The 12,741-nt window shown below is 41.7% G+C and overlaps 1 protein-coding gene and 1 long non-coding RNA gene across 5 annotated transcripts in view; both read right to left on the bottom strand.

Annotated features, from left to right (window-relative positions):
* LOC116311524 (DNA (cytosine-5)-methyltransferase 3A-like) overlaps positions 1 to 12,741 on the bottom strand; it is a 98,616-nt gene that overhangs the window by 69,166 nt on the left and 16,709 nt on the right. The gene's annotated exons all lie outside the window — the stretch shown is intronic.
* On the bottom strand, positions 7,276 to 10,966 carry LOC116311553. Its single transcript, XR_004198810.2, has 4 exons — positions 10,661 to 10,966; positions 8,238 to 8,319; positions 7,809 to 7,945; positions 7,276 to 7,589 (listed from the first exon to the last, which is right to left on the bottom strand). It is a non-coding gene; the product is annotated as an uncharacterized LOC116311553 (long non-coding RNA).

The following is a 12,741-nucleotide window of genomic DNA, read 5'->3' as shown; positions in this document are numbered from 1 at the left end:
CCCAACGCTGAATTAGATAAGTGGAAGAGAATGGATGGACAGATGGATGGGTTAATTGCAGTTACTGATAATGGGATTCCCTTCCTTTGCCTCCCTGCATTTTTGGACGTATTTGATAACCTTTTGGACAATAATGGAGTCATTCTCTTTTCTTAAATGATCCCAATGCAAAGTGTGACTTCCTCAGAAGCAGAGGTTGCGCCAAAGTTTTCAATGAACCCAAGAAGACATATAAGAGAGCCAAACAAAATAAGACGCACCTGCTCCAGCTTTAATGTGGTTTCATCCAAATTATGCTTTTAGGTTTAAGGGTGTTTTAGTTTGGCCAGAAGGCTGCGATCTCCCTGCTGAAGAGATTCTCATTACAGGGTTTTTTTATTCATATCCAAGCACTCTTTATGCACATCGGTGCCTCGGGCGGAAATTAAATAAATGTCACTGATACCACAGAGAAACATTAGTCTCTTGTGCTGCTGAAGCAGAGCAAGGAGCTTTAAATGTATCAGTTAGGGGCAAATTCGTTTTTAATCAGAGGTTTGCCCAACTTGTTCAAAGCTTGTTTAAGATAAGAGAGAAAAAACTAAGATTATAACAAATGTGTTCACTGCTTTCTCAGTAGGTTAAGATAATATTTCCTTAGGGTTTAAATTTTCTTTTTTTTCTCACTAAATAAATAGCTCTTTATTCAGTTCAAGGCTGAGTAATTTTCCTTGTAAAATTTTAAATATTTTTCTGGAAAACAGATACAATATCATATATAGAATAATCAATCACATTTAAAAACATAAACTTTAATAACACAGTTTCTTAATTTCAGTTTTACTCCAAAATTGTAAAATTGTGATGTAGAAGTCTTTTTTTTTAATTACATTACTAACCAACCCCACTTTAGACTTTATGGAATCTTGAAATTCCATGAATTTAAATATTTTGTTCCAACCGTGTTAAAGTTACTACAAAACTAAATTAGGTGTAAAAATAACTTTTTCAAAACTGCAATTAAACTGAACATGAAACAAATTTTAAAACTGCATTAAAATAAAACCTAAATTCACACAGAAATATTGATCATCATCAACATCAATAAGCCCCACAAAGTTTGTGCAAAGTTAATTATTTACAGTTTGTAATGAAATATTCTAGGGGTTCCACATTTACCACTCAGAAGACGTTATATGAATACAAAAAGAGACAGTATTACTAGATGTCAAGTTTGGATAATAAAGAAGAAAAATACTTGTAATATGTCAATACTTTTTATACCTCAAAGCGTTCACATTTGTTTGATCTCATTGTGACTTTTTCAATGTTTCATGCCAGAAGATTGTCTCAATGAGGAAAAAATAGACATCCTGTTGCAATAATGTATATCATCTTTACTGCTACACCGTGTACTTCCTGCTGTCAAGCTTGTTTTTTTACCCCTCGCTCTTCTCTGCAGGACCCGGTGTTACAGGGACACTGGAGTGGTTGCTAAGGTGCAGAAACTGCTCAGCAACTGCCTCCAGTGCTGACTAAACATTCTGATGTCACTTCCCTGACAATCAGCTTAGCAACCAGTTAGAGCACTGGGTAATGGCTTTGCACCAGCGTGCCTGATGTGTTGTCCATATGCCTTTGTCGTGACATACGGTCGGAGAAACACACTCAAAAATGGACTCAAGTGTGTGGTGTTCTTTAAAAAAAAAAATTGTTTAACCAGTGAGATTATTAGGCAGCTATATGGCTGATGGTATGTGTTATTTTCCTAAGGTTTCTAACAGTAATGGCTTCTCTAAGAAAACATTAATTCTCTTAATGCCATGAAAAGGTGGTCCTGAAAACCTGAAATCTTAAGCAAAGGCAAAGGTTAAACTGGATCATTTCTTCAGCAGGGAGAGAAAATATGAGTGTGCAGAAGGGTGAGCAAATATTTTCAATGTAAAAGCCATTTCATTTCAATTTGGGACTGGTACAAACATCCCTTTGTTAACCTTCAAGCAACAAAGACATTGTCCCTATACACCAACCTTTATCTCTGACAGATATTTTAAAATATTTATATATAATTAATTATGTTTTAAGTAATTTTATGTAAAAAGGAGTTAAAGTGATTTCCATCAACTGAACTGTTTTCTGAGAGTTTAGAATGAAGTATCTGTTTCAAGGCTTCTGCAGCATGCTTACTACTTTAAGGCTGTTAACCATAACTTGACTGCAAAACATCAGATGCAGTGATTAAAAGTTGAAAATTGCAATAAAAATCTGAGACAAACAACCAATAGATTTTTCAATTATCTGTGCCACAACAAAGGGCCAATTACTGTAAAAAACTATAAAAAGCTGAAATAAAAATATTTTTACAATTTAAAACATCACTACAGCAGATATAAATATACAGCCGGAGTTATAAATGACCCCAGTTTGAAGGTTAAAGTCATATTTTTTTAAGTCTTGCTGCAGTTTAAATAACTTCCATAAAACAACAAGATAAGAAGCAGTAATTTGTATTTTTTTTTTAGTCCATCTTCAAACCACTGTAGTTTAACCATAACAGACCTAAAGCTGCTAATCTCCCAACGAGAGATTTGCTTTACCGGGAAGTATATAAGCCAGCAGTGGTGTTGAACTGATACAGCTGTACATTTGATTGTCACAGCAACTTCCCATTGTGGGTTGTGAGTCTGCTTCTCATTGTGAAAAGAAAAACTTACATTAGCTGCAAAAAGTAACTAAAAATAACCACATTTGCATGATTATTTATTAAATAATGATAAATGTAGTTTATAATCTCTATCTGTATGTATAGCTAAAGATATACAAAGGCCCACTTTAACTCAGGAAAAACTCTGACATATATATATATATATGACACTGATATCAGTGTGAACATAATATACATCAAAACAGCAACAGCAAGATAATTACTAGTTTTAAACTACAGTCGTGACAGGAAGTACTCACATTTTTGCACATGCGCAGAACTAATCAGGTTTTTGGTATAGATCAGGTGGGGACACTTCTAGAAGGACAGTTAAGTCATATATGAATCAAATGAGCTAAAAAACCACTTCACGACACACACACATGCACACAGAGTAGACAATCTGTCCATATATCTTTGGTCTATTTCTGTCCCCTGGCGGGTTATTTTAGGCCACTGCAGTTGCTAAGCAACCAGACTGCAAACCAGGCGGCAGAGGAGGATCCCATCAGCAGCAGACAGCTTGTCCTCTTTCTTTCCTCCCCATCTCCACATCCTCCTCTCTGTCTCACTGTCCTTTTATTTCCTGTGCTCGATTCCTAGATCTCCCTCCACATCTGCCTACTTCCTCTCTTTTACTCTGAATCTACTTCTCACCCATTCATTGGATGACGAAGCCGTCAAAAGAAAGAGACAGCACTTTAGCCTACATACCCACTTACGCTCAAACAGTGTTTCCGTAGATCACATTCTCACACTCAGTTCATTCATATCAATATTTACACTTTCCTGCTGACACACTGATGTTCACAAATTCACACCACAATGGACTGAAATTTACAACAAAAAAGGTGGCCAATCCAAAATAATATATCTCACCAAGATTATTATTAAACTAAACCAGATGTGGGTAAACCTTAAGTTTTTAAATCACCGCCACCTGCTTTGCTGATCCTTCAGAGAGGAATAGGACCAACTGCAGAGCAAGACAGTGAAGCAGCCCACAGCATGAATTACTAACTGGAGAGATACGGGGTTAGAACGATGCACCCTTAAAATGAAACTGAAAAAAAATATGGTAACTGAAATAAATGTACTGAAAAGTACTGGAAGTGAAAAAAAATGACAGTGAAAAACAATTAAAACTTTAACTGACATATAAGCTGTACTTTGTATTTTTTGTTTTTGCTTACTATTTATTTATTTTTGTTTCAATCCATTTTTTTCAGTTTCAATTTGCTGGCACTGTTTTGGTGTCTGGGGGCTCGCTTGAGGGGCGGGGATTCTGACCCGCATGTATGGTATACATCATAGACACCACTAGTGCTTGTCTCTTTCAATGACTGCTTCAGTTTCAGGTGGAGCCTCTAAACCGCTGGTAAGTAATCATTTTTCGTCATCTTTCTTTGCTATTCCACTGGACTGGACATAAGTTTAGTTTTCTTAGCTACTTCTGATGAAGTTGTGGTAAAATACTAACATTAGTGTATTGTTGTAGCAAGCTAGCCTGCAGTTAATATTTGCTAAATTTAGGGATACCCGTGTCTCTTTAGGAGTTGGAGGCTAGTGTTGTAGCAGCAACACAAGATCACATCAACAGGTTAGCACAAAGTGTTCAGCATATCTCATACCGCAGTGCAGCAAAAGCAGTCTCATGAGCGCTGGGAAGGACAAGCCCAGATCCCAAAACAGACCGTGCAGGAGATGGCTAGGTTAGTAATTGCATGGGAAAATTATACTTTTAATTATTTTGATTGGTAAAAGTAAAAAAAAATTAAAAAAAAATCTGCATTTTAAAAAGTTATCTATGCTTCTCACATATAGGTCATTTCCAGGATTTGTTTTACCCAAAAAGTGTGTGTGTGTGTAATGTAGACACTAAAGCTGTTGCGCCAGAATGTCACAGGAGGATGGTTCTTTAGATACAGCGAGTGAGTCAGATACCAAGGACACAAAGATGAAGCAGGTCTGATCAGCAACAGTTTATTCCCGAGGCGGACAGTAGAAATAAAACAACCCAAATACTAAGAAAAAAAGTGTAAAATGTTCTTCAGATGCTAAAATTCCCACAGAGACTAAAGAAAAGAATTCTAAAACCCGTAAAAATACAATTTTCTACATGCACTAAAATCCCCTGATGTAATTTTCCACAACCCCAGATGAATGTTGACTGCATGAATGCATGCCGTCATTCACCTCCTACATCGTTCCCTCGCGCACCTGGAGACTGCTGGGAGCACTGTGAGAATCATGTTCTTTGATTTCTCCAGTGCCTTCAACACTATTCTTCCCTCGGTCCTGAAGGACAAGCTGGAGAACTCTGGAGTGGACCATCACCTCACTACCTGGATTTTGGACTACCTCACCGACCGACCACAGTATGTGAGGACTCAGGGCTGTGTGTCGGACAGGGGGTCGTCTGCAGCACGGGGGCCCCACAGGGAGCGGTTCTGGCTCCGTTCCTCTTCACCATCTACACTGCAGACTTCTCCCACAACTCCACCCAGTGCTTCCTGCAGAAGTTCTCTGATGACTCTGCAATAGTTGGCCTCATCACTGATGGGGACGACAAGGAGTACAGAGGACTGACTCAAGACTTTGTGGACTGGTGCCAGCTGAACTACCTCCAGATCAATGCCAGTAAAACCAAGGAGCTGGTGGTAGACTTCCATGAGGCACAAACATCCTCCACTGCAACCACTGAACATCCAAGGTATGGACATCGAGGCTGTGGACAGCTACAGGTACCTTGGTGTTCATCTGAACAACAAACTGGACTGGACTCATAACTCAGACGCCTCTACAGGAAAGGGCAGAGCAGGCTGTACCTGTGCGGAAACTCAGGTCGTTTGGAGTGGAGGGCCCACTCCTGAAGACCTTCTATGACTCTGTGGTGGCCTCAGCCATCTTCTATGGTGTGGTCTGCTGGGGAGGCAGCATCTCTGCTGGGGACAGGAAGAGACTGAACAGGCTGATCCGAAGGGCCAGCTCTGTTCTGGGATGCCCTCTGGACCCAGTGGAGGTGGTGAGTGACAGGAGAATGGTGGCTAAGCTGTCATCCCTGTTGGACAACATCTCCCACCCCATGCAGGACACTCTGACAGCACTGAGCAGCTCCTTCAGTGGGAGACTGCGGCACCCACGGTGTGGGACGGAGAGATTTCGCAGGTCTTTCCTCCCCACTGCTGTCAGACTCCACAACAAAGACTTTTGCAGCTGATCAAACACACAAACCCACACATGTGCAATAAGACTGCTATATGTGCAATTCTTGTGTAATTCTTCTTCTGACGAAGTTGTATTTTTGTATTTTCCTACTCAGTTGTATATAGTATTTGTATTTGTATTTTATTCTATTGTATATATTATTCTATTCTATTCTATTGTATATAGTATTTTATTTTATTTTATTGTATTTTATTGCATTCCAGTGTTTTCTAATTTCTGCTACATAACTTTGCACTTTTGCTGTAACAAAACAAATTTCCCACCTGTGGGACTACTAAAGGTCATCTTATCTTATCTTATGTTCATTATGGGTCCACCAGTAGGCCAGAAATTTTTTCTCCAGAGCGGGGTCCACGCCAGCCTCGTCCCAGACAGACGAGGAGGAGCCTCCTGTCCCCCTCTTGTTCCTTAACTGGCCCATCACATCCCAGCCCAGTTTGCATTCTGCAAACAAATAGGGGCCAGAACAATTGTCCCGGAAGCGGCCCTGGGTTATAGCCATGGCGACCCTCTCCCAATATGGCTGCACCAGGTGAACAACAGTAGAGACACTACTCACAAATGCAGGCAGAAGTATACCTCTGCCCTGCTGCCAATCACACGCGTTGTCTCCTACTGTCGCCGTTCCTGCTGCCGGGACTGGGTCGCCACGCCACGCTGACCAGTTCGTCTTTTTCACCTGGCCTTCTTGTGTTCCCCTTCATGTCTGGAGCCTCTCTCTTACAGTGCTCAGCTAGCTTGCTTTTAATAGGTCTTTAAACAGCTGAAAGGCCACCTCTGGATACACATATACCTCAGCAGGTGATCCCTATCAGCTAATTGTCCCATGCCCAGCCAATCCACAGTGGATTAAAACAATGTCAAATAAAACACTAAAAATCATGCAATACAACAATTAGAATAAAACCATGCAATAAAAACTACACTTGCAAATAAACACTAAAATCAAAATAAAACCAACATAAAAGATAAATACCAAGTTCCACTGTGTGACATCTGTGTGTGCTTCAAAGCAATTACTGTTAAAAGATGTGTAGTTTGTTCTTTTCATTTTTCAGAACTCCACCATAGGCCCGCCTCAGAAGATGGATAAACCCAGCATTTCATGAACACTGTGATGGAGACCTTTGCTTTGTGTAATGTTAGAAGTACTCAGATAATCCTAGGAGGCTCTAGACTTTTACCTAAAGACATTATATTCAGTCCTGAATAAAGTTAAATATTTATATATATTATATATTATTATATTGAATGACTCCGAATAACTTTATGATAAAAAAAACACACTATTGGCAAAAAACAGTGAAAGAATTCCAGATCAGAAGTTTTTAGTTCAACATACAAGTGACAACCTTTGACCTTCATCAGGTTTTATTTAATTGTGTCTGAGAAAACATCTGACTACATTCAGTGTTTAAAACAGAAGTTGTGCAAGGTGCAAGGATCAGCACCTTTCTGAAACACCAAACTGAGGTACTGTTAATCTTGATATATGGTGACACAGTTACATGGGTGATTAACCCTTTTGACTTTTTGTCTTTAACTTTATCTACAAACAGCTGCAGCTGCACCGTTGTACTCTTTTGATCAGTTTTGGAGTTGCTACAAAGAGTGAAGATATAAGATGATTTGTCTGTTGCCACTGGGTGATGCTGAGGTCTCAATCTGAGGGCAGCTTCTGTAATCACAAAGAGAACAGAATCATCACAAACTGAAAAAGTTTATCTCTAAAATCTGAAATAAAGCTGATCCTTCTCTGTTCTCACACACTCAGGATCTGAAGTTCTTCTCTTACATTTTCAGTCCTACAGCTTTGCTGACAGCTGACATTTGAGCTGTTTTTATTTTTTTCATTTAAAGCCTTATATACTAACAGATTTTCCAAAATAATGTTTACCCTTGAGTTGTTTGTGCTTTGTAAATGGAGATCTGCAAAGATGAGATGATGGACCAGGTTTCAGTCCTGGTCCAGTCTGCTGCTGCATTCTGGTCACCAACATACGGGGGCATTATCAGCAGTGTTTGAGCTGCTGTCTGGGTATTGAACAAGAAATAATAATGCTTCGAATTATTTCCCTTAAAGGATGTAAGCTGTACAGAGTACTGCACATGTGACTTTGTGTAAATACCTCATTAGTAATAATTCAGACAGTTTTTTAACCTGAATTTTTGCAACAAACTCAGTAAAAAAAAAAATACAGAGTCAGTGCTAAAAAATTAATCAGTGGAAAAATTAAACATACATTGTAACTTAAGCTGCCAAACGGAAGTAGTTGGTTTCAGTACATAAATATTGGGCTTTGCTATTTAATCCGCAAATGGCTACCTTATCGTGGTGGAGTGGTTTGTGTTTCCCAGTGATCCCAGGGGCTATGTTGTCCAGGGGCTTCTGCCATGGCAAATTGGTCCTGGGTGAGGGACCAGAGAAAGAGTGATTCAGAAGACCCTTACAGGGCTCTAGAGGGCAACCAATTTGGTCGCAAATGCGACCTAATTTCTCAATGGTGCGACTAAAATCAAATCTTAGGTTGCATCGGTGTGACCAGCCGTTCGAGTAAAAAAGAAAAAAAAAAAAAGTCTCAGCAACTCTGAAAGTCTCTGTGTGGCCAACAGCAGACAACATTATGCCCATATCATGGCCTAAACCAATCATGAAGGTGCTGCTCAAGCTGGGCATACAGTGTGCGATTTTTTCAGTTGCGTTATTTAGCTCCTGCTCAAACTGTGCGACTGAATCGCAGGAGTTAGAAGTTCATAGGTCATGATGCATGGTCTCACACTATACGGCCCAATGCTCTGATGCGACCTGCATCTATAACATGAAGCTGATAACACAAAATCTGTCTCTCTCTCTCCCTCTCTCTCCCTCTTGGTCTTTCACTCGCACAGACACACACACCGCCACCATCAACTTTGCTAAATTGCTAATGTAAAAACATTGGCCAGGCAGCTGCAATTGAGCAGCAATGTCCATCCAACTGTTTTCGTGGTTGTGGTGGTCATGATAATTTTGTGAGGTCACATCGAAAAGCCTCGGATGAGCTTGCCAAAGTTATACAAGCTGGGCATCCATCGCTTGTGCCCAGATCACACGCTGCACTGCCATGCTACTCTGACTTTTTCACTTCCATTTCCGTGTTTGCACGTGCACAGTGTGAGAGGTTGTGTTGATACTCTCACAAGGGGCGACAGGATTTCAAACAGGTTTGATTTCCTTGCAACTATAAGATTGATGATCGGGAGCTGATCGCGCAAAAAAGGGAAATAAAGTTGGGAATTCCCACAATAATCCAATAGCGCACGGCGACATCTGCACATTCCGCCAATTTGCTAATGTTCTGCCAAAAAAATCCTAGGTCGCACCGGTCGAACTCTGAAAGTCTCTGTGTGGTCAACAACAGACACACATTATGCCCAGACACACATTATGGTCTAAACCAATCAGAGATAGTCAAGGGCAGAACCTCTCAGATCCCCATGCCCAAGGTAAGATGTTCAGATACTGAGATGTTCAGTTCGAAGCCTTTGAGGCACTTTTAATTTTGACTTTCTTTTTATTTTATATATCTTGAGATATTTTAATTTTAAATTTCAGCTCAGTGAAGCACTTTAAGCACAAGAACTTTTTCAGTAATGTATTTTTCGGACTATAAGGCACACTTAAAATCCTTTAATTTTCTCAAAATGTGCTTTATGTATGAATTCTGGTTGTGCTTACTGACCGCGAATTGATTTTATGTGGTACATGGCTCTCAAAAATCTGCCAAAATGTTTTGATGGATTGTTGGAGCATTACAGCTACCATAGTCAGGAGCCTCGCAGAGTAATATGTACCGTGCTTCAACATAATATTACCGTATTGTGTGTCTATATGGGTTAACGAGTGACGGGAGAAGGGACCCGGAGATCGACAGACGGATTGGTGCTGTGGCTGCAGTGATATGGACGCTGTACCAGTCCGTTGTGGTGAAGAGAGAGCTGAGTGTAAAAGCAACGCTCAATTTACTGGTTAATCTCCCTCACCTATGGTCATGAGCTGTGGGTAGTGACCGAAAGAACGAGATCATGGATACAAGCGCCGGAAATGAGCTTCCTCCGAAGGGTGGCTGGCCTCTCCCTTAGAGACAGGGTGAGAAGTTCAGCCATCCGGGGAGGGGCTCAGAGTAGAGCCGCTGCTCCTCCGCATCGAAAGGAGCCAGTTGAGGTTTTTCAGGCATCTGACAAGGATGCCTCCTGGCTGCCTCCTGGGTGAGGTGTTCCAGGCATTTTTCACTGGGAGGAGGCCCCAGGGCAGACCCAGGACATGCTGGAGAGATTATATCTCTTGGCTGGCCTGGGAACGGCTTGGTGTTCCCCCGGAAAAGCTGGAGGAGGTGGCTGGGGAGAGGGAGGTCTGGGCTTCTCTGCTTGGGCTGCTGCCCCCGCAACCTGGCCCCTTACAGATGTGGCAAGAAAACAGAAAACATGCTGCTGTTTGCACATATTTAATAATCAGCTCTGCACAGGAGCTGAAGCAGAGTCCAGCCTGATGCTCTTACAGTATAATACTCGTAATAATAATACAGTAACGGTAGTTAGTGACTGAGCAGCCGGATGCTTTAATCTTGATTTCTTTAGTCAAATCACCTGCACAGATAAGCTAAATGAACTTTACAAAACGAGTTTTCCCGACAGCCGAGTGCTCATCTTAGCTAGCTAGCTAGCTAAGGACATTAGTTATAGATTAGCTTACAAACACATTTAACTTACCGAAAATCGGGTCCTTCTGTCGGGTAGTCCAGTTTACTGAAGAACACATCAGGCTGTCAGTTTGAAACAGTCGGTAACGTAAACATTGAACCTCTCAGTATCTGCCATTCCCGAACAGACACATACAAGTTTGTCCGTGACTGCAGCCTCTAAGTCATCGTTATTTTCTACAGTCATTGGTCAGCACTATAATGTATACAAATACATGTAGGTCAGAATCCCCGCCCCTCAAGCACGCCCCTGCACGCCAAAACAGTGCCAGCAAATTGAAACAGAAAAAATTGGATTGAGACTGAAAAAAAATGGATTGGAACTAAAGAAAAAAAATTGTAAGCGAAAACAAAAAATGTAAAGTTTCAATTAATCATTTTTTATTATCATTTTTTTTTACTTTCAATACAAGATTTTTCAGTATATTTATTGCAGTTACAATATTTCTTTTTAGTTTCATTTTAAGGTGGCATCGTTCTAACCCCATAGTGAGACAGCTGATTACTGACCATTATTTATTATCACAAAAAAAGAAAACTTAAGTGCCCATTGACCTCACTAGTGTTGGCTGAACAAACACTATTTTTTTAGGTAACACAGTTCTTTATTCAGTAATCACATTACAGTTCGCAATCAGTTATGTTGTTAACTTGTGTTACTCTGTGCTTGAGTCTCCGCTACCGCTTGCGACAGAATCATCCAGCCACAAAATGGACTCAGCAGATTCAGCGGCCTCGACCCCCACTCTCACCACATTGGTGGCAATGCTGGAGCGTAATGAGCAGATGTTTACCAATATTCGAGGTGAGCTTGCAAACCTCACACAGGTTGTAGCCCAGTGAACACCTCTGGCGGTGAATCCACCCGCCGCCGCACCACCGCAGGAGACACCAGCTCCAACCGTAAGTGCCACAGCACCAGCTCCTACACCTGTTCTATTAGACAGATTTCTCCCTACACCAAGAGCTTTTTCTGGAGAACTTGGTAAATGTGCTGGCTTCCTCACTCAATGTTCTCTCCAGTTTCGTCAGCAGCCACAAGTTTTTTCTAATGATGGTGCTAAAATTGCTTATATTGTACAGTTACTCCAGGATCACGCACTGACAAGGGCGCAGGCAGTGCTTCACGCTACCCCTGAAATGTCTTTTTCTAACTTTATTGATAAGTTTAAAAGTGTGTTTGACAAAGAATCCACTACAGCCACCGCTGGGCAACGCTTACTCACTCTCATCAGATAAACTCAAAAATGAACTGATGCTTCGTGAATTGCCTTCCTCTTTAGATGCCCTTATGACTCTGTGTATTCGAGTGCATGATCAAGTACCCGCGCACCGGAGTTCACATGCACGCTTGGGTTATGAACCCCTGGGACTTCATGGAGCCTCCATAGCGACTTGTGGGCCATGCGAGTCTGACCTCGGTGAAGAGGAGGAGGAGCCCATGTAGCTGGCACGCTCACGGCTTTTGCCCATGGAACGCCAACGCCGTTTCACCGCCGGTGAGTGCGTTTATTGCGGCCGCAATTGCCACTCGGTTTCCACCTGCCTGGCACTGGCAAAAGGGCGCACCCACCAGTAATAGAGAGAATACTGGTGGGCGATCTGTCGAGTGATAATTTTCTCCCCAGACTCCTCTTGCCTCCTAGGCTTTGTGTTCAGACTGTCTCCCATTCTCTCTCTGTTCTCGTCGAATTTCATTGACACCTCGCTCGCCGCTAGAGACACTGCCAAACCCTCTTCGTGTTCATGCACTGTCAGGTCAGCGTCTACTCGACATTACCCATGTTTCAGAGCCGCTCTCTCTCTCTCTTTCGGGTAGTCACACAGAGAGAATTTGTTTTTTGCATTCAAGGCACACGCTCACCCTGCTACTGTTAGGCCACCCTTGGCTTGTGCTCCACAACCCACACATTGACGAAAAGGATAAGGAATCCTTCGGCCAGACGTCTCAACTCCCGGCAGGCCAGGTGGGCTTTGTTCTTTACCCGCTTTGATTTTACTATCACCTACAGGATCACGGAATGTGAAGCCGGACCACCTTTCCCAGCAGTTCTCCACCACAGAGGAGGAATCGGACCCGAGCCCATCCTC

This window comes from Oreochromis aureus, linkage group 15, assembly GCF_013358895.1.
Source record: "Oreochromis aureus strain Israel breed Guangdong linkage group 15, ZZ_aureus, whole genome shotgun sequence".
NCBI lineage: Eukaryota > Metazoa > Chordata > Actinopteri > Cichliformes > Cichlidae > Oreochromis > Oreochromis aureus.
The sequence above is the reverse complement of the archived record's forward strand: the minus strand, read 5'-3'. Positions and strand labels throughout refer to the sequence as shown.